A 23891-nucleotide genomic window follows, 5' to 3' on the forward strand; every position below is an offset into this window, starting at 1 on the left:
GCGCTCGGCTCCGCTCGACCGGCGGCTGGCAGCTGAGCGGGGTGGCCAGCTCTTCCTGCCCCTCCGCGGATTCCAGCGTCAACAGGAAACCCTCTCGCCTGACCTTGAAACAAAGGGAGGAGGAACCTGTCCCGGAGTCGCAGCCGGAGCGGGACCGGCAGCTGCGGCTGGAGCCCGGCCCCCTTGGAGCGGAGCTCAGTTGGCCTCGGCGCCGCACGCTTCTGGCTCTCGCGCTCGCTCCAGGTCTGTCGTGTGTTTCCTTGTTATCTTCCAGGTTGCTCTTTAAATTATTTATACTTTGGGTTTCTCATATAACCTTTTCTTCTCTTTTCTCTTGGAAAAATCAAGCCGTACCGGAGCACGGAGGATTTTCAGGGCGCTCCGTAAGGGACCTGTCATTCGTCTGCGTTTGTCCAGGGCCGTGGAATGGACGACGCCAAGAGTGAACTTCGGTGTCAGCCGTGGTCGGCGGGTGACAAAAGCTGCGGCAGTGTGGGTTCCTCAGTCGTAACAAGTGTAGCACCCTGTAAGGGATGCTGAGGAGGGTGGAGCTATGCATGTGTGGGGCAAGGAGAGGTCTATACTCTTAGCCAAATTGTGTTATGAACCCAAAACTCCTCTTCAAAATAGTCTCATCGCCGGGAAGGCTGAGGCAGGAGAATCACGAATTCAAGCCCCGCTTGCTTGAGCTACACGGGAACTCTTATCTCAAAATAAATAAAAAATAAGTAAACCTAAAAATGAAGCCTAGCACCGTGGCACAGGCCTGTAATCACAACAGTTTTGGGAGGCTGAAGCAGGAGGATCACAAATTCAAAGCCCAGTGTGTGCAAGTCAGCAATTGAGTGAGATCCTTTCTCAAAAGAAAAAAAAAGAAAAAAACTGGGTGTAGCTCAATGCGAAGCCCCGGGCTCAATCCTCAGTATTGAAAAATAAAGCTTAATTTTTTTAAAGTAATAAATAGGACTGGAGGGATACTTTCCTAGTATGTTCAAGGCCCTGGGCTCAGTCCCCAGCACCGGAAAAAAAACCAAATAAATGAATGATTGACCAAGAAGTGGAGGAGGGTGGATGTATAAAGAGTTAAGATGCACGTGTACCAACTGCCCATAATGAATGTAATCATTGTGTACTGTACACATATGCTAATAAAAACTTTTTAATATTTAAATGAACGAATGACTAAATAAAGCCCCACTGTTAAGGGTTAGGAAAAGGCCACAATCCCTAGGACCGGAAGAAAATGTGCTTAAGGAGCTCCATAACCAATTATTTGTGTGGAGGGGATTTGGCCAAATGACAGGAGGATTGGCTGTGGAGTCACTAGAAGCACTTAGCTGTGGAAGCTACCCCCCAAATGTTTTTTCTAAGCTGCAAAGAGTTGTATAACAAAAGCTATGGGGTGTTCCTATATCATACACATTTAAGGCTCAGTAGGTGCACATACATTCTTCACACTGAGAGACCGACTTTGATTGTGAAATCTCACAAAAAGATACTTAAGCAGCAGGCAGAAAAATTGCCTGGACACAAAACCTTAGCAAATTCCTGTGTGAGATGGCCAGCTTTAACTTTCTGCTCTGTTTCTTGGACTCTCTTAGCTCTAATGTTCAGCGTGTAAGAGAGAAACAGAATTGCCTGCTGTACCCACATGCTGATTTTTTACCTTTTCAATGGTGGTTGTTGCTGCCTGAGAAAATCTTTTCCTTTTTAAGCAGATAAGAACCACCACTGATTTTGAGAAATTGAGGTCAAGTCCACAAGTTAAAATGTTGTTACTGCAGAAGCAGTTAAATAAGTAGACACTGGAGAACTGAAAATTAATCCAGAAAAAAAAAAAGAGAATTCTGAAACTTTAAGGTTGTGTTTTGTTTTGTTTTGTGTTTTTTCGAGACAAGGTCTCACTATGTAGTTCAGGCTGGCCTTAATTCACTATGTAGCACAGACTAGCCTAGAATTTTCAATGATCCTCCTGCCTCAGCCTCCCAAGTACTGGAATTATAGGCATGTGCCACTACACCCAGCTAGAGTTCTTTTAAGTGTTTGGATTCTTTTTTTGAAGAGGAGGTGAGACAGGGTCTCACTATGTAGTTCAGGCTGGCCCTGAACTCACTCTGTAGCCCAGGTTAGCCTTGAACTCTTGGCAGTCTTCCTGCATCAGCCTCCTGAGTGCTGGAATTACAGGTGTGCACCACCACCCCTGGCCTTAGATTCACTTTAATTAAACACACTAGTCACTTGCCTTTAAGAATGAGGCATAATTTGGAGGTGCTTACCCTGATAACAACATAACTTTATAAGCCATTTGAGTCAGTCTGTTACCATTCAGTCTTAGTTTGGAAAAGCTGAATGCTGTTCTGAAAAGATGAAATTAGACCTTTGGGAAAGCACACCCTTTTTTGCGGGGGGGGGGTACATGCTGAGGGCCACTCTACACTTAGCAAACATTTATGGTCACTAGTGTGTGCCAAGTACCATACTAATGCTACAGGTGATCCAGGAGAAAATATAACTCCCAACCTGCTGGGTGTCAGATACGTTGAGTTCCTTCCCCAAAATGGAAGAATGAATTCTAAGGACAGCAGAGGTTAAGAGTAGGAAAAATTTATTCAGGGATTGTTCCTGAGAGACAATAGGGGACCACAAGTGGATTGCCACTGAAGCAATTTCTCTGAGAATGTTCTACAAGGCAAGCATTCACAAGGTATGTACAAAGTCAGGAGGTGAGTGCAGACATGGGTATATAATCAACCAATAAGATGACAAGTACAGCTGCTTAGCTACTGTTGACCCAGTAGGGAAGTGGAGGGCTTTCCATGTATCACGTAGCAGGGATACATGGAAAGAACAAAGCCATCTTTGGGGAGGGATGGGTCCGGATGCTCTGATCACCCACCTGGGTGACTAATGTCTACCTGGATTTAATGGACTACATGGTCCCAAAATTTAAGTTTCCATTCATCCTTTATGGAAATATGCAAGTCTGGCCGTTGTGATTTTAATCTCAAGGCTTTGCCTTTTTCAGATGCATCTCCAGCCACAGTGGTGATATGTTCTCACCTTCTGCAGTGACTCCCTCGAGGGCCCAGCCCTGTCTGACTGCCTATTAATTTCTTTCTAACTTAGCTGTCTGTAATGCAGGGAGACAAAAGAAGGAAAGAGATATTCACTATCAGCACCTGCTCAGGTAGATGCTTTTCACATATGTTACATGGATCATAGAACCAGGTGAAGAACTAAAACCAAGACTCTTTGAAGAAAACAATATTAAATCTCTGTGACTTCAAGACTGGAAATGATTTCTAAGATGCAACCCAAATTCATAAGCAGTAAAAGAAAAAATAAAGCATACCTCCAAAAAATAAAAACTTTTATGCATTAACGGATATCATCAAGATGGTAAAAAGGTAGCATCTGCAAGACCCTGGGTTGTTGGATTGAGTGAGTGCGCGCACACACACACACACACACACACACAGAAACAATGGGAGAAAATATTTGTAAAGCTTATATCTGATAAGGAACTTGCTCTCAGAATATAGAACAAATTTACAACTTAGCAATAATTTTTTAAAAACCAACTTCTCCAAAGAAGGTACATACAAATGGCCAATAGGATGCTCAGCATGAGAAGATACTCAACTTCATTAGTTATTAAGGAAATATAAATCAGAATCACATGAGGTGCCATTTCACACCTACTAGAATGGCTAAAATGTAAAAAGACAGACAATAATAAGTGTTGATGAAAATGTACAGAACTGGCAACCCTCTTACATACTTGGGAGGATGTAAATGTTGCAGCCAATCCAGAAAACAGTTTGGCAGTTCCTTGAAAAGTTAAACTTAGAGTTGCCATATAACACAGCAATTCTAATTCTAGATGTATATTCAAGAGAAATGAAAACATGTCTCCAAAAAACAATATAAGAATCCTCATAGCGACATTATTCATAAAGCCAAAAGGTACATAACTCCAGGTGTTTGATGAATGAAAAAACAAAATGTGGCTTAGCCATAAATGGAGTATTATTTGGTGCTAAAAGTGAAATACTGAGACATGCTACAACATAGATACCCCTTGAAAACATTATACTAAGTTAAAGAGGCTAAAGATGAAAGACTGCTTTGATGTATGACTCTTGTATTAACTGTCCAGAATAAGGTAGTTCATAGAAATAGAAGGTACATTGGGGATTGCCAGGAATACCAGGAATGGGGACTAATGAATGGGTACAGGTCTGCTTTTGGGGATGATGAAAATATTCTCAAATCAGAAGTGATGGTGGTTGCGCAACTTCGTATACTAAGGGATGAATTTTATGGCATACTGAATGTACTAAAGGATGAATTTCCTGGTATGTGAATTATATTTTAGTAAAGCTGTTTAAAATAAAAGGCATAACCCACTTTCCATAAAGGCACAGGAAACTTAGCAGAGGAAAGGGATTGTACTCTGATGTCGTACTGAAGCACGAAAGCCAGGTAGGAGTTAGGAGCAATAACAATTCAGTCCTATGAAAGAAAAATCAAAGGTGTGGCTGACTAGCAACTAAACAAACCTGTGGAAACATCTACACACCCAAGTGACAGAGCAAGAGCCAAACCCAGAGAAAGAACACACTAAGAAACTTGGAATGAAGATTGAGAGACAAAGAGTAGAGCAAGATTCACCTTCAAAGCTTTAAGTATTAAGGAAAAAAAAAAACTGTAAGAGCTGTAAGAAAAAAATGCCCTCATTGTACTGGAAAATTTTCTTGGTTCCTCACTTTAGATATACAGCCCTAACTTTAAGCAAAATGGTATACAAATTGAAAACTATAAAAAATAAGAATCTGGTATATAAATATGCATGTGTTACAGTATTTAGGAAATTTAATCACAATAAATACTCATTTACTGATGGAAAGAGATAATTCTTTTTCTTTTCTGCTGCTGAATCACCAGAAGATACGAGTCTCAGGCCTTTCACTTAGATTAAAAAATAACTGTCTGGACTTAAAAGTTTACAGCTGCAGACCAAAAAAACAAAAGGATGGACAGAAGTACAGTGTATTTAGAAGTATACAGCATTTAGCCATAGGTAGGGGCTCACACCTATAATCCCAGCTACTTGAGAGATTAAGGCAAGAGAATCCCAAGTTTGAAGCTAGACTGGGCAATGTAGCAAAATAAAAAGGGCTGGGGGTTATAGTTTAGTGGCAGAGCACTTGCCTAGCATGTGGAAGGCCCTGGGTTCAATCTCCAGCACACACAAAAAAATTAAGTACAGCGCCCTCAAAGTTTTGTTCATGTGGCAGAACGTTAACATGGTAGGTTCACATACTGGTTTTGGATTTTCCGGGAATTGGTAGATGAAATAGGAGTAGCAACCAGTTTATTAGAGAATGACACCTGTGGAAAGGACAAAAGGAAACGGAAAGTGCTCAACAGGTAGGATGGTAATTCCATGAGAGGTTACGTCATTCTCCAAATTTTCCGAGTGCTTTTGCCTATTTATTGCAGTGCTGAGGCTCAAACTCAGCACTTTGCACATTTTAGGCAAGTACTCTACCAGTGAATTACACCAGCCGTTCTGTGTGCTTCAAACCTTTCATTTGAAAAACAATACGAGCTGGGTGTAGTTAAGCACGCCTGTAATCCCAATAGTCTGGAAGGCTGAGGCAGGAGGATTGCAAGTTTGAATTCAGTCTGGGCAACTTTGCAACTTAGTAAGAACTTGTCTCAAAATAAAAAAGTTTTCTTTAAAAGGGCTGAGGATGTAACTCAATGCTAAGGCCTTGGGTTCTATCCCCAAAACTGCAAAAATTAACAACAACATATAGGCTGAGTATGTAGCTGTGTGGTAGAGTGCTTGCCTAGCACATGCTATCTCCAGCACCATGAAAAAAAGAAAGAAAAGGCACAGTGCAGCCGACTGAGATCTCTCTAGCCTTGGTTCAGCGTGCTTAAATGTAGGGAATTCTTCTGGGTAGATGGTTGCAGAAGTGTTCCAATTCCCTATGCCTCCCCCTATCTGTCTTCACTTCACCATGAGCCTTTCAGTCTCCTACATCAGGAAACGGTTCCCTTCCCCCATGAAGCCGACAGGGTGTGAATTCCAAGTCTATATCCCAAGAGGCCTTGCTCATGTCAGCTTGCCCTCCTGCCATGTGAGCCAGACTGGGCAAGCCTCCTAAACAGGACACGATGTGAAAGAAAGGCTGCTTGTCCCACGCAGGGCCTTCCACACAAGGCCACAGCCAGGCAACCCCCAAACATAGCAGACAACCTAGTCGAGGTCAGAACTGCTTACCCGACCGGCAGCTGACCACAGACCCCTGAGTGGCCCAGCGAATGTTCAACTGCTGCCGGCTGTCCTGTTCGCTCCTACACAGTAAGAAATGTCCGGTGTTTTGTGTCACTGACGTTTCGTGGTTGTTTGTGATTCAGTGACTGCTGGTTTCAGGAATTGATGGATGAAACAGTTCTGAGTGCAATGAGTTTATTAGAGAATGACACCTGTGAAAAGGACAAAGGACAGAAAGGTTGGTGAAGGGGACCTGTCATTCCACAATGCAGACTTCACAAAGCCTCTGCTTCTCCAACAGGCATCAGAATTCTACTTTCAGTGCAAGTGCAAAGCCCTGAATCACCACTTTGCTCAGGCGTTGTCTAAGATTGTTTGAAATCTGCGGCAGACACTGAAGCTAGGGGCTGTCAGCCCACCCATCCTTGGCACCTGAGCAGCAAAGCTGCCTTCTTTTAAACCTGTGTGTGTGTGTGTGCGTGTGTGTGTGTGTGTGTGTGTGTGTGTGTGTGAGATGCGGGGGATCGAACCCAGGGCCTTATGTACTTCAAGCACAGGCTCTACCACTGAACTATACTTCCAGCCCAACACGTTTTTCTTTAAGGAATTTTACATGCTGTCATTTCTTCCATTGCTATCAAGGTCACTTTGGTTCTCTAAAAAAGTTTAAGTCAAGATTTATTTCAACCACAATGAATATAATCATTATGTACTTGTGTACTAATAAAAAAAGATTTATTTTCAAGACAGCTGTTTTCAAGAGAGGTGGGTGCAGTGGGGCATGCCTTTAATCTCAGCATTTGGAGAGGAATATTGAGTGTTCAAGGCCAGTCTGGGCTACATAATGAATCTGGGGCTAGCCTGGTGACATGGTCTCAAAAACAACAACAAAATAAAAACTGATGCTCAATCCACGGTTGTCCTATCAGCCTTACATAATAATAACATATGAGTAAAGAAATGATCATACAGTAATTGAGAGTGCATTCTGGGGTCATCTTACTTCAGTTGGGGTCCCTCCCTTTGGGAAGGGTTACAGCCCAGGTTAGCCAGGCAAAGCACATTTGCAAGGCTCCAGGGATGTTGGCATGCCCTGCGGGGAGAATTTGAAATGTGGCTGTTTGTAAAACCTCATTACCAATGAAATAGCTATGAGAAAAATCACATGTGGCTTGCACTGCATTTCTAGTGGACAGCGCTCACACAGGCAGTGGAAATAAAACCCATAAATTAATAAAATGTTTCCATAGGCTGACCGCTAGAAAGGTAACAGAAAATCTAGTGGGTGGAGTTTTTAAGGTCGTGTCCCCAGTGAATGAGAAACTGCATCCTGGAAGCCTTGGTTGTAACTAAGCAAGGCTTTCTGGAATGGAGATTTGAGTGGCACGTCTGTCTCCCAGCCTACTCCTTGGGCCACACAAATCCACGTCTCTGCGTGTGTTTAGGGACTAGTGTTTTGACCTCTGTCATCTCAGTTGACCTCAGGGCCTCTAGTAGAACTCAGAGTCTCTTCTCCAGTACCCATGGGAAATCCCTCTTGCCCTCAGCCACCTTGGCTAGTCTTGGTGGCTTTCGGTGCTATCATTCAAACTTCACTATTGGGGTTCCTTAAGCCCTGCACTGACCCATCCTGCTCAGGTTGAGTGTCTTCACTTGTCTATTCACAGTCACAGTTGAGCAGGGGAGGACAAGAACCCAGAGGCCCCCAAATGAGTCACCTGGGATTCCACTCTTAGGCCTCCCTGTTCCCATGGTATAAAATCAGTCTGACTGCCCACTATGGTCAGGGTTGATTATGTCTGCCGAGACGGTCACTTTTTCACCTGCTGGTCTCTGGCCACAAGAAGTACAAATGGTCAGGATGGCAGCCAGAGTTTGTAACTCAAGTGGACTTTTTTACTCCAGTGAGTGTGCAACAGAACCTCTAACCCTATAGGGCCCAGGAGGCAAAATGTCCCTAGAAGGTCAAGGGGAGTAACCGCAAATACAGCTGTTGTGGCTTCCACCACTCCTTCATTCCCAAATCCTTCTGTCCTGTTCTGTTCTGTTCTGTTCTGTTCTGTTCTGTTCTGTTCTGTCCTGTTATTATTCGTTTTTCTGAGACAAGATCTCACTATGCAGTTCACTATGAACTCACTACATAGCTTAGGCTGGCCTCGAACTCATGTTAATTCTCCTGCCTCAACCTTCCAGAGCTGAAATTACAGGCATGCACCACCACACCTAGTCCATTTATTCTTTTGACTGGATACATAGCATGATGTAAAGGTCTCTAAAACAATATGCATACTGCATTCTGGAAGATTAAGCCCCATTGTCCCAGAATATTGCCTCTAACTTTGCATTTTAGCTATGCCTTCAGCAGAAGTGCATGTGTATATACACACACACACATGCATATATATATATATACAAGTGTATATGATAGCTATGTGTATAGGTGTGTATATATATGCACATGAAACATGAAACTAGATACTTCTATATAAAACTTTTAAAACACAAGCTCTGTTTCATCGTTTACAAGCAAACCTGTGAAGCACATGAGCATAAAATCCAAACCTCTCAAAGCAGCATTCATGGAACAAGTGATTATTAGTCCCTCTCTTCAAATAAAAATGAAACCTATATTGCAAAATCAAGACCAGGGCTCTTAGGAGCTATAGCTTCAGGTTCAAAATATAATAAAATACCTGCAAGTGTCAAAAACAAGGTAGAATTTCCTTACAGGAGGACATTTTTATTCAAGCTCTAGGCATATATGAAAGAGAAAAATGGTAGTGGTTTATACCTAGAGACCTAGCGATTCTAATGTTCTTTGGCAAGGTCAAGTTTTAATTCTTTTTCTTTGTCACTTTTTCTTTTTTTGTATTCCTATCCATATCTAATTTCAAAAATTTCTCTTCTCCTTCCTCTTCCCTTGTATTTTTGGGTTGTCTGTCCCTCTTTCTCTTTACTGTTCCTTGGCATTTTCTTTGGTTTTCTTAACTGCTAAGTGCCTCTGCTTCCACATCTGTAAATGGGAATATAATAATAGGTATCTCACACAGAAGTTGTGATGACTTAAATGAGTGACTATATTATATTAGTTTGCTGGCAATGCCATAACAAAGTACTACAAACGCAGTGACTTAAACAACAGAAGTTCATTGCTTCATGATTTGGGGGGATGAAAGTCTGCGATGATGGTGATGTATGTGTGTGCAGCTCTAGGAAAGGGTCTCTTTCAGGCCTTACCCAGAGGTCCTGCTACTTCCTTGTCTTGTGGCAGTGTAACGCAGTCATCACATGCGTTCTTCCTGTGTGCATGTCTCTGTATTCAAATTCTCCTTTTAGTAAGAAACCAGTCACACTGAATTAGATTGGATTAGGGGCCCACTCTACCTCATCTGATCGAATTATGTCAGCACAACTCTATTCCAAATAAGGCCACATTCCGAGGCACTGAGACGTTCACATAAGAATTTGAGGGACACGTGGATCTACTGAAAACACATCTGTAAAAATAGAACAGCTCCTGGGAGCCGAGCGTGGTGGCAAACACCTGTAATCCCAGAACTCTGGGAAGCTGAGGTTGGAGGTTCACAATTTCAAGCCCAACCCGGGCAACCTAACGTGATCCAGTCTCAAAATAAAATTTAAAAAACATTTTTTAAAGGCTGAGGATGTAGCTTATACAAAACCCCACACACAGGGGGAGAAGAAGAAGAGGAAGAGGAGGAGGAGAAAGAAGGAGGAGGAGGAGAAGGGAGGAGAGGAGAGCATAGGGGAAGGAAGGGGAGGGGAGGGTAAGGGAGGAGAGGGAAAGGAAGGAGAGGAGAGGAGAGGAGAGAAGAGGGAAAATGGAAGAGGAAAGAGGGAAGAGGGAGGGAGAGGCACTGAATCTGGATTGTCCCAGAGGCCAGTGTGTTAAATGCTTGATCACACTCAGCACCGGTGGTGTTGGTGCAGGGGAAAGGGGGGACCCTAGTGGGACACCTGGTGGGAAGAAGTTGGGTCAGCGGGGACATACCCTAGAAGGGAATACTAGGACTCTGCCCCACTCCTGTCTCTCTCATTTTGCTTCCTGGCCACCAGCAGTCAAGCAGCCTTCATCAAGCAATCCCGCCATGATGTGCTAGCTAAGGCAACAGAGCCAAGCGACCATGGACTGAAACCTCTGAAGCCGTAAACTAAACCTCTCCTCCTTAAAAGTTAAGTGCAGGTATTTTGTCACTGTGGTAGAAAAATAACAAAATACTCCGTGTGGGACACTCTGCTAGGCACTAAGCATGGAACAGTGAATGAGACATGGGCGGCTTTTCAAGGAGCCATGTAGACTGATACTGGGTTACCAGTCATCCCAGCTTTCCCAGGACTGGTGCAGTGGTGGGTAGGAGGTGCCAGGACGTGGGATTTTCAGTGCTAATAATGGAAATGTCACCGCAAGCCAGCCAAGTCATTCACCATAGCAGTGATCGAGATAAGGAGGCTATGTGATCCTAGAGGGAACAGAGGAGGATCACCGTGGCAGATTGTTAGCTTCCCCAGTATCTGTTACCACCTTGGCATCTGCTGTTTGAAAATAAAGATCACGTTCTCACTGAGTGTAGTGGCGCACACCTGTAATTCCAGGACTTGGGAGGCTGAAGCCGGAGGATCACCAGGAGTTTGAGGCCAGCCTGGGCTAATAGTGAGTTCATGGCCAGCCTGGACTATATAGCAAGACCCTGTCTCAAAAAAAATAGCATTGTCTAGTGTCCCATGGCATACCCATGTGACTACATTCTAGCCAATAGGAAGTGGTATGTATGTCTTTAGAAAAACATATTAAAGGGAAAAGGTGTATCCTTCTTTACCTCTTCTATTAACTAGGATGTGGATGTAATGGCTGGATCTAGAGCAGCTATCTTAGATTACAAGATGAAAGTCAGAAGTTTAGGAACTACAACAAGATTGTACTCCTAAAGATCACAGAGAAGGCATACCTGCTACTGACCTCATCCTTCTATACTTCACTTAGGAAAGAAAAAGAGAAAGAAAGAAAGAAGAAAGAAAGAAAGAAAGACCTACTTTTTTTTTGTTTTTTTAACCAAACTAGGGATTGAAACCAAGCCTTTCTTACTATGCTACATCTCCAGGTCATTTTTTATTTCAAAATAAAGACTTGTTAAATCGCTAAGTTGCCTAGGTAGGGCTCTAACTTGTGATCCTCCCACTTCATCTCCCAGAGTGCTGGGATTACGTGTGCACTGCCACACCTGGCTCTACTTTTTAATGGTATGATTGTTTAGAGTTTTCTGTCATATACTCAATGTAATTAAAAACTAATACAGATATTAAATTCTCTTAAACAGTCATGAAAAGAAGAGGGAAAGGAAAGAATTCTGCTTGCAATCAAAAAAGAGTCTGGGATAATTTCTAATTTAATAGAGTTGGCTAAATTATCATAAAATACCCCTAATAAATTCAGGAAAATCTCTAAGGACTAAAAACGAATAAGGAATGCTGATAATGGCTGATAAAAGCTGACCCAAATATGATGCTATTCTAAGCATTTCACTTTTTCACTCATGTAATCCTAATACCAACTTTATAAGGCAGAGACTGTTTATATCCTTATTTTACAGAAAAGGACATTGAATCATGTAAAGTTATAGAAGATGTCAAACTGGGTGTGGTGGTACACACCTCTAGTCCCAGCATTTAAGAGGCTGAGGCAGGAAGATCACTAATAGTGTGAGGCCAACCTGGGCTACACAGTGAGTTCAAGACCAGCCTGAACTACATAGCAAGACCTTGTCTCAAAAAGACAAACAAAATTAGAGAAGATCTCATGACAGTGTACAACAGCTGGCCAACCAAAAGTCTAGGAAGAGAATTAAGGAAATGCAACATTTGAAAAAATAATGACAGAAAAATTTCCAGAATTCTTTTTTTTTTTTTTAGGGAGGGGATGATTCGAGGTCTTACTATGTAGTACAGGCTGGCCTTGAACTCACTTATGTGGCCCAGGCTAGCCTCAGACTCATGGTGATCCTTCTGCCTCAGCCTCCTGAGTGCTGGAGTTACAGGCATGTACCACCATGCCCAGATCCAGAATTCTTAAAAATCCTAACTCTTCAGATTAATGAAATACAACAAATCTCAAGTAGGTATCTAAAACACTACTAATATAAAAAGTAACTAACCTTATTGAGTCTTCAGAGTTAGGCACTATTCTAAGTACATTATATAAATTACATCATTCAAAGCCAGGTGTAGGCATGCACCAACCTGCAATCCAAGCACTCGGGTGGCTGAGGCAGGAGAATCACTTTGAGTTCAAGGCCAACCCAGACAAATAAGTCTCTGTCTCAACAACAACAACATTATATCATTCAATCTTTACAACAACCTTGAGGCAGAGTTACTACCATTATCCCCACTTTGCAGATGAGAAAAATAAGGTGCAGAGAAATCAAGTAACCTTCCTAAGGTCATGAGCATATAAATGGTAGAGTCAGAATTTAGACTCAGACAATTTAAATTTAAAAATGCACTTTTCAGATCACTCTTTGCAAAAACTCTTCTCTATGAAAAAGCAGTGAGTTTCAGATATTTAAGTGAAGTGCAACAGATAGTGAAGAAAAGTGTGGATCTTTTCATGGTCCAGTGAAACTTTCTGATGTGGTGGTTGTAATATATATCTGTGTGGTCTCACATGGGAACCACAAGCCACTTGTGAAATGTGGCTAGTGTACCTGAGGGACTCAATTTTAAATTATTTACTTTTAACTACTTAAAGTTTAAATCTCTCCATATGCCTGATGGCCACCATATTGGACAGCAAAATTTCAGATGTAACCAAGAGATCCCACCAGGAGACAGGTTAATTCACTAACCCTCTTGACCTCATACTGAAAAAGCTTGGTGATTCCCAATTTTAGATGGGAAAAATGGATAGAGTTCTTTCTTAAGCAAGGCATAGTCAAAATTACCCTCAATTAGCTTTTAATAGCTTATGAAGAACTGTATAGCCAGGCATAGTGACAAATGCCTGTAATTCCAGTTACTTGGGAGACTGAGGAACAAGAGTCACAAGTTCAAGGCCAACTAGGGCAACTTAGTGAACCCTTGTCTAAAAGTAAAGCTGGCTTGGGATGTAGCTCAGTGGCAAAGGTCTTCCCTGGCATACATGAGTCCCTGGGTTCAATCCCTAGCACAGCTAGCATAAAGAAATAAGAGAGACTTACTGGTATTATTCTGTTTTTGTCTTTGACTCCTTCCCTTGTTTTGATCAGGCTTCAACCTCCAGTATCTTCCAGGCATCCAGGAGGTAGGCTGACTGAGAAGGACTGCAAGGAGTTGGGAGGTTTGAGGGGAACGGGAGGGCTGACACCCCTCCTGAGTTGCTGCTGCAGGAATGTGAGGCCAGTCTTGACAGGTACTCCAGAGATGAGAGCAGAACCCAACAGAAAACCTAAAGCTACCTTTCACTAAAAGGATACATGGGGCCAAGGCAAAGAAATCCATCAACAAATATCATGTCCCAAAAAATGCCATGCTAGAGAAAGAGAGGAAACCGCTAAGCTGGGAAATAGTACAGTCAGGGAAGGTCTTGGTGAGCAGCCAGAGGAGCTGAAACACAGGGATTCCGGAACTGAGAGCAGACAGCCTGAGCAACAAATCGCAGGACGGTGTGCTGTGTGTTCAGAGAAAATGAGTGAAGGGAAGGTTGGGGTCTTCCCCACCCCTCCACCACCCCTCCCTTTGCTCCCCAGACTGGGGATTGCACCCAAGGCCTTTGCACTGAGCTACATCCCCATTGAGTTCAAAGCCAGACTGACCTACATGGAGAGACACTGTTTTCAAAAAAAAAAAAAAAAGAAAGAAAGAAAGAAAGAAAGCCAAAAAACAATTATCTCATTCAACCTTTACAAGATATTTATTTATTTATTTAGAAACAGGATCTCACTAGGTTGCTAAAGTTGCCCAGGCTGGGCTCAGACTTGCAATCCTCCTGCCTCAGCTTCCCAGAGTGTTGGGGTTATAGGTGAATGGCCACTGTGCCCAGCTCATAAGGTCAGGAAAGCATAGGTCCGTTCTTGGGAATTCTAGGGTGGGCTTTGCTGGGATTAATCTGTCACCAAGTAACAGTTTTCTGTGGAAAATTCCTGCTTTCCAGCCTTACCTTCCCTCTGAATGAAACAGCTGCCCAACAGAAGCACTAGGCAGTCTCTGAATGAACTCAGAGCCGAAAGCGCAGGAGTGCCAACCCTAACGCCTGGCCTGTAGCACGCTCCTGCTCCCCCTCCCCCAGCAGACATCCTGCACCCCTTCCTGGCTCAATTCGTGAGGCCACCTTCCTTAGGTGAATCTCCTGAAGCCCTCTCTTCCCCAGTCTGGATGCCGGTTCTCCTCTCTAGCTCTTGCCTATGCCACTTTCTACTTTCTGGGTGAGCATTTCCCATTTTTCTGGTATTATAATTGTCTGGAGATGCATCCCATCTACCTGTGTATTATTATATTATTACACGTGCTGTCTGCTCCTGAAAAGAAAACATGTTAACCTTTTGGGACGCCTTACATATTAATACTACATCTTAACGCTCTTATATCTTGATACTGTCTGTATGCCCTGCTGCAAAGCATGATACATGGGCCAGCAGCATGGGTACCACTTGACAATTTAAATCCAGAATATCCGCTCCAGTCTACACTGCTGACCAGATCTGCATTTTAAGATTCCCCCATGTGGTTCACACGCATAGAGTTTGAGAGGTGCTGTCTTTGCACTCACCGATCCAAACCCCTGACAGTATAGTAATAAACACACCTACCCCTTGATAAATTTGATTGTAGCTTTCCGGTATTACTGTTACAGACTTCTGCCTGCATTGTGACTATATTCTTAGTGCCTGAAACCAAATTGGGCACATAGTAGATCATGAATAAATATGCAAATACATATTGGCAGAAAACAGGTTTTTATTATGGGAACAAGAAAATATGGTACTGAAATGACCTCTTTGGGGTTACTTTCATGGAAATTATACTTTTAAATACATCAGATTAGATAGACAATTGGTATGGGTAATGTACCTGAGTTGCACCTAATTGAAACTCAGTGCTAATGCTTTTTCCTGTTGTATTAAAATCAATGTCAAGTGTATTTTTTCATTTTCACATTTTCTTTTCCTGTTTATTTTCAATTGTGTTTTTTTTTTTTTATTTATTTTTTTTTTAAAGAGTAAAAGAAGGACAACATAGCAATAGGGGGATTCACCAAATTACAAACAAAGTGGTAGGACATTATCAATGGTTGTTATTTTACCTATTGGTATCTTCAAGATAGTTTCTCAGGAGAACAAATAGGCAACTAATAGTGAGTTACAGACAGAAATGGCAGGAAATTATCAATGGTTGTTGTACTATACCCTGGTTTCTCCAAAGTGGTCTCCAGGGAAAACAAATAGAGCTATACATGAGTGATCAATCAGATAATCATTGACTATTCTCAATGGTTGTTGTTGAAACCATAGTAATAAACATACATCCATTCACAAAATAGCATAGGAGCAATACAAACATTACAGAGTTATGGACAGATTGGTAGGAAATCATCAATGGTTGCTACAATACATGTTGGCATCCTCAAAGTAAATTGTGGTTAAAAAAAAAACCATTTTAGCCCCCAATTTTTAGCATAAAATTTAGCATCATAACTAATTTTAAGTGTACAGTTCAGTAGGGTTAAAAATGTTCGCATCATTGCACAAGATATCTCTAAAACTTTTGCATCTTGCAAAACTGGAACCCTGTACCCATTAATCAATAACTTTTCATTTTCCCTCCCCATCACCACAGGGAATCACAACTCTGAATTCTGAGTTTGGCCACTTTCTTTTTTTGTTGTTTTTTTTTTGTTTTTTTCAGGTACCAGGAATCGAACTCATGACCTTGCGCTTGCCAGGCAGGCACTGTGCCGCTGAGCTAAATCCCCAGCCCCAAGTTTGGCCAGTTTAGATGGAAACAGTGTTTGTTTTCATGGCTTAGTTTACTTAGTATAATGTCCTAAGATTCATGCATATTGTAGCATCCGATGCGATGTCCTCCTTTTTTTTTAGGCTGGCAAATGTATTCCTAAAAACAATTAGACAAAAATTAATTCCCCTCACCTCCTTCCAGAAGACAAATCAAATCTGTGTCTTTCAGTTTAAGCATACAGTGTTGTCAAGGGTGCAGCAGGGACTCAAGGTGCATTTTGTGCTTATTGCTATTTCTCAAACTAAAGAACTCGCCAGGTGTGGAGGCACATGCCCCAAATCCCAGCACTTGGGAAACCAAGACAAAAGGGTCATCATGAGTTTGAGACCAGCCTGGGCTCTGTAATGAGTTCAAGGCCAGCCTGAAATACATAGCAAAACCCTGTCTCAAAAACAAACAAAATTTTTAATAAATAAAAAATAAATAAAAATGACAGAGTCATAGGATGATGAAAGGCAATATCTCCACATGGGAACAGTCTGACTATCTAACTATCTGGGAGGGAGAGCAGAGAGATTTTCTCTAAAGAGTCAGATTCTGTCAATTCCATTTCCTAAAATTTTTTTCTAATTGATGTTTATTTGCAAAACCTATTACGTATGGAATTTTAGTTTACTGAACTTCCCTCTAATTTTGCATTTGGAAGACAAGCACTTTTGCTTGTCTTTGCTTCTGTAGCTTCTCTGTAGCAACTGTCAGAACTCGTCCTCAGCAATAAACCCACCACCCTGACCTTAGCCAGGCCAAAAATGTCCTACACAGAGCTCGTCTTATTCCTTACACTCCAAAGGGAATGTTCAGCTTCAGCACTTCTTAGAGCTAAGCATCACAAGCGAATTAGTGAGGCTGACACATTTTATGAATGTCAGTGGAGGTCTTGTGAATCTGGACCTACTGTCCAGGACTCCCTTCCTCTCCCTCTGTGTGCTGTCATCACGGGGAACTTACCGTCCCCGACACACCCTTCTCTTCAAAGTCTCCACCTGGAACCTGGCGTTATTGCTTCTGGGATCGCTGACGCAGAAGGACTGAAGAGAATAGATGGACTTTGGGCAACTTCAGGCTCACTTCCTCATTCTGTCATTTTTTTTTTTGAGCACGTTACTTACTTTTCTGTTAATCAGAAAAGAGATAGAACTACTTTATAGATTAAAGTCAATAACATTAATGAGTACTTATGTTTCATTACTGTACTAAGTACCTACATTATCTGAATTATAATTCTTACTATTTTCCATACTGAGCCAGATGTGGTGGTACATGCCTATAATCCCAGCACTTGGGAGGCCGAGGCAGGAGGATTACTGTGAGTTCAAGGTCAGCCCGAACCACAAAGCAAGACCTTGTCTCAAAAACAAAAAAAAAAAAGGAAAAAAAAACTATTTGCCCTACTAGCGATTGAACCCAACCAGTACATTGCCCAGGCTGGGCTGGAACTTGCAATCCTCTTACCTCAGCTTCCCAGAATACTGGGATTGTAGGTGTGCACTACCATGCTTGGCTCCTATCCCTTTTTAGTTTTTATTTTGAGACAGGGTCTCACTAAGTTTCCCGGTTGAGATTTACACTTGTGCTCCTCCTGCCTCAATGTCCCTTGTTGCTTGGTTTACAGGTGTGGGCTGCCAGGCCTGGCTCTGAACTGAGTCTTAAAAATAAGCAGGCATTAAAGGAGGCAGAGAGGATAGGGATATACCTCAGTGGCACAGTGCATGCCTGGCAAGTGCAAGGTCCTGAGTTCGACTTCCAGTACCAAAAAAAGAAAAAAAAAAGGAGGCAGAGAAGAGGGGACAGTGTAAGAAGGAACTTCTAGGATGATCAAATCAGTAGGCTGTGAACACGGTATTCAGGGGCTCACGAGGAGATGAATATTGTTGTGGACAAGAGAAAAAGGCCATGGAGGTAGCAGCAAGGCTGGCGAGGGGTGGAGAAGTAAAAATCACAAAGAATCTTTGCGTAGGGCTGAGGGTGCAGCTCACTGGTAGCTCAGTGGTAGGCCCTGGGTCCCATCCCAGCACCACACGCACGCGCATGCATGCACACACAAGTGCACACACAAAAAGATCCCACTGTGTCATGCTAAAGGAGCCCTTGACAGGGCAGTACAGGTCCTCAGAAGGGTCTAAAGTAGCAGGGTGACCTGGCAGCCAGAGGAACAGTGAGAAGGATCAGTATTGTGAACTCTGCTCCCCTCCTAATCGAAACTTTAGTATTTGTGCAACACTGCTGGTATCACTTAGGTGGTTTGTTTTCCTGGAAAGAGCCTGGGTGATGGCACGAGGGAAAATTTGGAAACAGATTTGGGAGGTGAGTGGAGATGGCTGGGGCGTGAAATGGAGGCTGAGACGGGTGAGTTCTCAGGTTGCCCACAGCCCATGAAGGCCGCTTTTCTTCCTTTTTTTTTCTTTCCTTTTCTTTCTGTTTTTGAGACAGGGTCTTTGTATGTAGTCCACGCTGGCCTTGAGCTCACTATGTAGCCCGGGTTGGCTTTGAATTTGTGGCAGTTCTCCTGCCTCAGCCTCCCGAATGCTGGGATTACAGGTATGTGCCACTATGCCCACCTTGGTAAGTCATTTTTAAAAGAATTACTCAATAGCATTTTTGGCAAACCAACCAGGAAAGTAAAGCTCAGGTACTGAGGAGGCCAAGGTAAGGCCCATGTGGGGACAGTTTTTGTTTCTAAGATGTTGCAAGGTTTCTTTTCTATCTCTGTTGCTCTATGCCCTACGCTGGAAATTGTGGACACATCTTTTCATGGCCCTAGAGGGGGTCTCTGCTATGGAGAATGGAGGAAGGGAATGTAGACTTTTGTTTTTTTTTGTAGCCCCTTGTAGTTACTCTGTGGGTATCCATTGTTGTCCATGTTTGTTTGTTGCGTATTTTGCCAAATTAGCCTGGTCTTCTGCGTACTCTAGTTTGTAAATGGCTTTTTCTTGGTTTGTGTTTCGGGTCAGAGTGCCACCAAGTTACCTTACCGCGTGGCCAGCAGCCATATTGCCTCGCAACAGGGCCAGCTGCCATCTTGTCTTATTGCGTGACTGGCGGAACTTCTAGGTCAGTGTGTGTCAACAGCCGCCACCATCTCTTTTTCTGTCTTTTCTTTCTTTTTTGTTTTTAATACTGCCCTGATGAGCTTAAGTCTCTGATTTTGGAGAGCATATGGGCTTATGAAAAACCAAAAAGAAGAACCTTTCTCTTTCTCCCTGCATGAAACAAAAACTGTGCTATCTCTAAAACCTCAGCAACCTTTGGCAGTACAGCCACAGCCAGAGGCCCACAGCTGAGGTCCTGGGCAAATAAGGCTGCTTGCAACAGAGCGGCCCACTAGCACGCTGCAGGCCTCAGCGGGCGTGACTGTCTTACCCTGCTCCAGAGGAAAACGTGGATGCGAGAAAAAAACACTTGCCTGTTTTAAAATGCCCAAGGCTTTTAGGCAGAACCGAGCACCAGGCAAGCAGAGCGCTGACAAGCTGACATCCGTGCCGCCCACTCCAGGCCTGCGGCCTCAGCAGGAGCAGGGCCCATGGGTGCACAGAGCTGCTGGACAGGGAGCACATGGGCCCCGAACCCTAGTCCCTAGCCGCATGCCGCGCAGCCAGCTGGCCTGCCCACCAGAGGCAAAAGGCACTGAGCCACTGTGTGCCTCAGCCACTCCTAGGGCCTGTCTGAGGCCATTGCTGCCTGCTTTTGTGCTTCCCTGCTTCAGCGCGGACAAATTAAGGACCCATGCCCCAAGCCTGAGCACAACGAGGCTTAACAACATTTAAAAGCTAATTAAAGTGACCGTGAATGAATAAAAGAGAGTCATCCCTAGTCTTAGTCCTTTTTTTCATTGAAGTAAATACAAGAGATGTTTTTCCCACGTGGTTTCACTCTGCTTTAGTAGAGTCATCAGGGGACTTGAAACACCAGCTAAATCATCAAGTGGCTTAGAATATATACAAGTGGGTCACCAAGAGGTTCAACTAGGAGGTTAAAAGAACTTCGCTGGGAAAGTTTTGCATTACCTCCAGGGAATTAAAGGGCTAGGCAAGGCCAGCGGATCCAAGTGACCCGTCTCTAAGGAGTTCATGGGTCCCAGTGTGGAGACAAGACTTTCTCCTGTGGTCAATGATGGCGGCATCACCTAAGGTTTGGACAGAAACGTCTGTCCGGGCTGTGTGAAGTCTCACGAGGGGCACCTTGCAGACGCTGGGTCTTCTGTGTGGGATGCCACCTTGAACAGTTCAGACCTAGCCGAGCCAATGAGAAATCTCTTGAACATTGTTACCACACACACTCCACCGACTTCACCAGTGGGCCGTATCCTTGATGAACAGGCCAGGTTTGAGCGTGACAGTTGAAAACATGAACAGTTTATCTACTACTGCAATACGGTCTGGGGTCAGTATGAACAGGGAGGTGGCAAAACGTGGGTACAGGATGGCCCTTCAAACCAGGAGACTGTTCTCCAGTTAGAGCGTTCCCGCTGGGAACAGAAGAGATGGAGCGAAATGCTCTATGTCCAAGCCTCTGGGACTCTGTCAAAGGGAGTGCGCAAGAACCGCGGTCCTTAGAGCAGGCCCCGAGGAGGAAAAGATATCCTGGAGGACCCTGTTCTGAGCTCCCTACCTGTCTCTCAGGGGGATCTCAGTCTCACTGATCTAATTATGGAAAATCACACTAGGAGGTCACCTTCACTTCCCCTTATAATCTCAGGCCCATCCTCTCCAAGTGACCAGGGAACTCTGTTAGAGCCTAGTGCCCCACAGGAGCACACCGTTGCTCGGCTCCCTCGACAGCCTCCTCGGGGACCCCTAAGTCCCACTGGATACACACAGGCAGCTTTAAGCCCCACAGGTCAAACCGAAAGCAGTGCTTCCTACTACTCGGTCCCTAAGAAAAGTCCTAGGGATACAAGGCAATACTTGAGTGCAGGTTCCCTTTTCAGCTGCAGATGTCCAGCAGTGCAAAAAAATGCCGAGACAAAAAAATCAGACCCCAGTAAGTTGCAGATGGGTTCCAAACTTTGACCCTTGGACTTACCATGGTGAGATGTCCAATTCATCTTGGCCACTTGCTGTACCTCAGATGAAAGACAGAGAATCCTATAATAGACTAAAAACTATGCAAATGAACAATGTGCTTTAAAAAAGAAAAAAGAAAAAAAAAAAACCACCTTGGAACAGCTATTCTTCCTTCAACAGAGCCAAACTTGGACTGCACCGCTCAGCATAGACTAAAAATGATGTCTAATATATTAGCTTCTCTTATTATGGTGCCCTAAAGTCTGTTAATTAGGATAAAGTGAATGGGGTCTTACAGGGCACAAAGGAAAATCCAGCTTGGCTTTGTAACAGACTAGTAGAAGCCTTCCACCAGTAATAATATAGATCCATTTCCAAGGAGGGAGAGGCACTAATGGGACATTTCATCTTTTAGTCAGCCCCAGATATCTGGCGTAAGCTAGAAAAACTTCAGATGTGGCCACAGGCACCTATGGCCCAATTGCTAGACATAGCTTTTTCTATGTTCAACAATCAGGGCTCAGAGGATAGACAAAAGAAAAAGGTTAAGGTGATAGCTGTTGTAGTCGGTAATGCTTCAAACCTTCCCGGGATGTCTAAGAAAAGACCCAGGGACAACCAGGAAAGGGTTCCTGTTTCAAGTACAAAGGAACTGGACACAACATGAGGTTGCATCAAGCCTCCACCCGGGCCCTGTTCTATTATGAGGCAGCTAAAATGCACCTGACTTGTTATACTGGAGGTCTCAGTGTCTCCGCTCCCACAGCCAAACCCTCATTTCCTGGTCTTGTGAATGAAGAGGTCCAGGGGAGCCCAAGATAATCTTAGATGTCATGGGTGAGCCAATTCAACTGCTTATTGATACAGGGGCGGCTCATTCTGTTTTGATTTCCTTCTGTGGAAAACTCTCCTCCAAGTCTATAGTCATAGTTGGCGTTGGAGGAGCCCCTGGTCAGAGATTCTTTATTCCTCCCTTTGAAGGCTGAATGTTTAACCATCAGTTTCTTTCTTTCTTTCTTTCTTTCTTTCTTTCTTTCTTTCTTTCTTTCTTTCTTTCTTTCTTTCTTTCTTATTTTAAGAATGTTAGAAGGAAAACATATTAACAGACATCCGTTTACAAAACAGCATAAGAACAATATGCTGTAAATCCTGCTGCATGGTATAAGGGAATACCTGGTAGGGCAAATTCAGCTATGGCGGTAATGATAAGATGAAAATACACGCACTACAGAGTTACAGACAAAGGGGTAGGAAATTAACCATGGTTGGTGTATTACATACTGATATCTTCCAAGTGGTTTCTCAGGAAAACAAATAGAGACATGCAAGATTGATCAAACAATTAATCATTAACTGTTCCTTTTGGTAAAGCAAAAGTAGTACAACTATGTTAGCTATCCTGTATATACATACGTACATAATTTCCACTCCTTTCTTTTCTCTGTTCCCTCACCCCCATTGCTCTTTGCTTTTGAGCATTTTCCTTTTGTTTCACAATGTCTGTAATACTTCCTGATTTTATTCACTCTCTCAGGGTCTTACAGGTACTTTTATAATCATGAGTTTCTGATTGCCCCACAGTGGCCTACCTCCTTACTAGGAAGAGATTTATTAACAAAATTGAGGGAAATTCTCAAATTCCAGCTAAGGCCAGAATGGATGGTACTTGCTACCAGGTCTCCCTAACCAGATTAGCCAATAGGTAAATCCCGCTGCATGGTATAAGGGAATACCTGGTAGGGCAAATTCAGCTATGCCATTACTTATAAGACAAAAAGATAACAGAGCTGATCTCCCAATCAAAAGAAGTATCCAGTTAAGAGGCATGTAAAGTCCTCCAGCCTCTCACAGACTTCTCAAATATAACCTTTTGAAACCTGGTCAGTCCCCTTGCAATATTCCTATTCTCCCTGTAATAAAGCCCTCAAGAAAATATAGGATGGCACAAGACCTCTGCCTCATTAGCAAGCCTGTTATTCCAATCCATCCTCTAGTGGCAGATATATGTATACAATTATCTCCAAAATTCCAGGGAAAACTAATTGGTTCTTAGGATTAGAATTAAAAGACGCATTTTACTCCAATCCCTAAACTGTTTCTGTTTTCCTTTGAGTGGGAAAATCCCATTACAAGAGAAAAGCAGCAATATACTTGGACAGTTCTCTCACAGAGGTATAGAGACAGACCTCCCCTTTTTGCTCAGGCACTAGAAACACACTTGAGGAACCTAAAGCTAGAGCAAGCAACCACCCTAAAATATGCAGATGACCTTCTAGTTTGCAGCCCAGCTCAGGAACTATCTGACCGTAACACTGTACAAACTCTTAACTTTCTAGCTAAGAAGAGATATAAAATCTCCAAAGAAAAGTCTCAGCTGTCCCTCAAAAAGTGCAATATCTGGGATATATTCTTATACCTGGCAAATGACAGCTGTCTAGGGACCAGAGCCAGGCTCTGACCTTGGGCCTTCTGCCACCAAACAACAACTTTGTTGCTTCCTGGGAATGGCAGTCATTTGTAGGATCTAGCTAACTGATTTTGGACTAATGGCAGAGTCTTTATATGAGGCAGTAAATGGCCCCAAGTCTGTG

At 43.2% G+C, this 23891-nt stretch overlaps 3 long non-coding RNA genes across 4 annotated transcripts; 2 read left to right on the forward strand and 1 right to left on the reverse strand.

Moving 5' to 3' along the window:
* The first annotated feature begins 6 nt into the window (after positions 1-6).
* On the forward strand, positions 7-1171 carry LOC102023580. Its single transcript, XR_263525.1, has 2 exons — positions 7-243; positions 349-1171. It is a non-coding gene; the product is annotated as an uncharacterized LOC102023580 (long non-coding RNA).
* A 1027-nt stretch (positions 1172-2198) lies between these two features.
* On the forward strand, positions 2199-3362 carry LOC102023797. The gene is made up of 2 exons (XR_263526.2): positions 2199-2704; positions 3026-3362. It is a non-coding gene; the product is annotated as an uncharacterized LOC102023797 (long non-coding RNA).
* Positions 3363-5818: 2456 nt separating this feature from the next.
* Positions 5819-21387, reverse strand: LOC106150317. Of its 2 annotated transcripts, none has more exons than XR_001237052.1 (3): positions 17246-17496; positions 15091-15168; positions 5819-6501 (listed from the first exon to the last, which is right to left on the reverse strand). It is a non-coding gene; the product is annotated as an uncharacterized LOC106150317 (long non-coding RNA). The 2 variants fall into 2 exon arrangements; XR_001237051.1 differs by lacking the exons at positions 5819-6501; positions 15091-15168 and adding exons at positions 16235-16393; positions 21320-21387 and having other exon boundaries at positions 17246-17410.
* Between the last annotated feature and the right edge of the window lie 2504 nt (positions 21388-23891).

This window comes from Chinchilla lanigera, unplaced genomic scaffold, assembly GCF_000276665.1.
Source record: "Chinchilla lanigera isolate Chin_1 unplaced genomic scaffold, ChiLan1.0 scaffold00070, whole genome shotgun sequence".
Taxonomy (NCBI): Eukaryota; Metazoa; Chordata; class Mammalia; order Rodentia; family Chinchillidae; genus Chinchilla; species Chinchilla lanigera.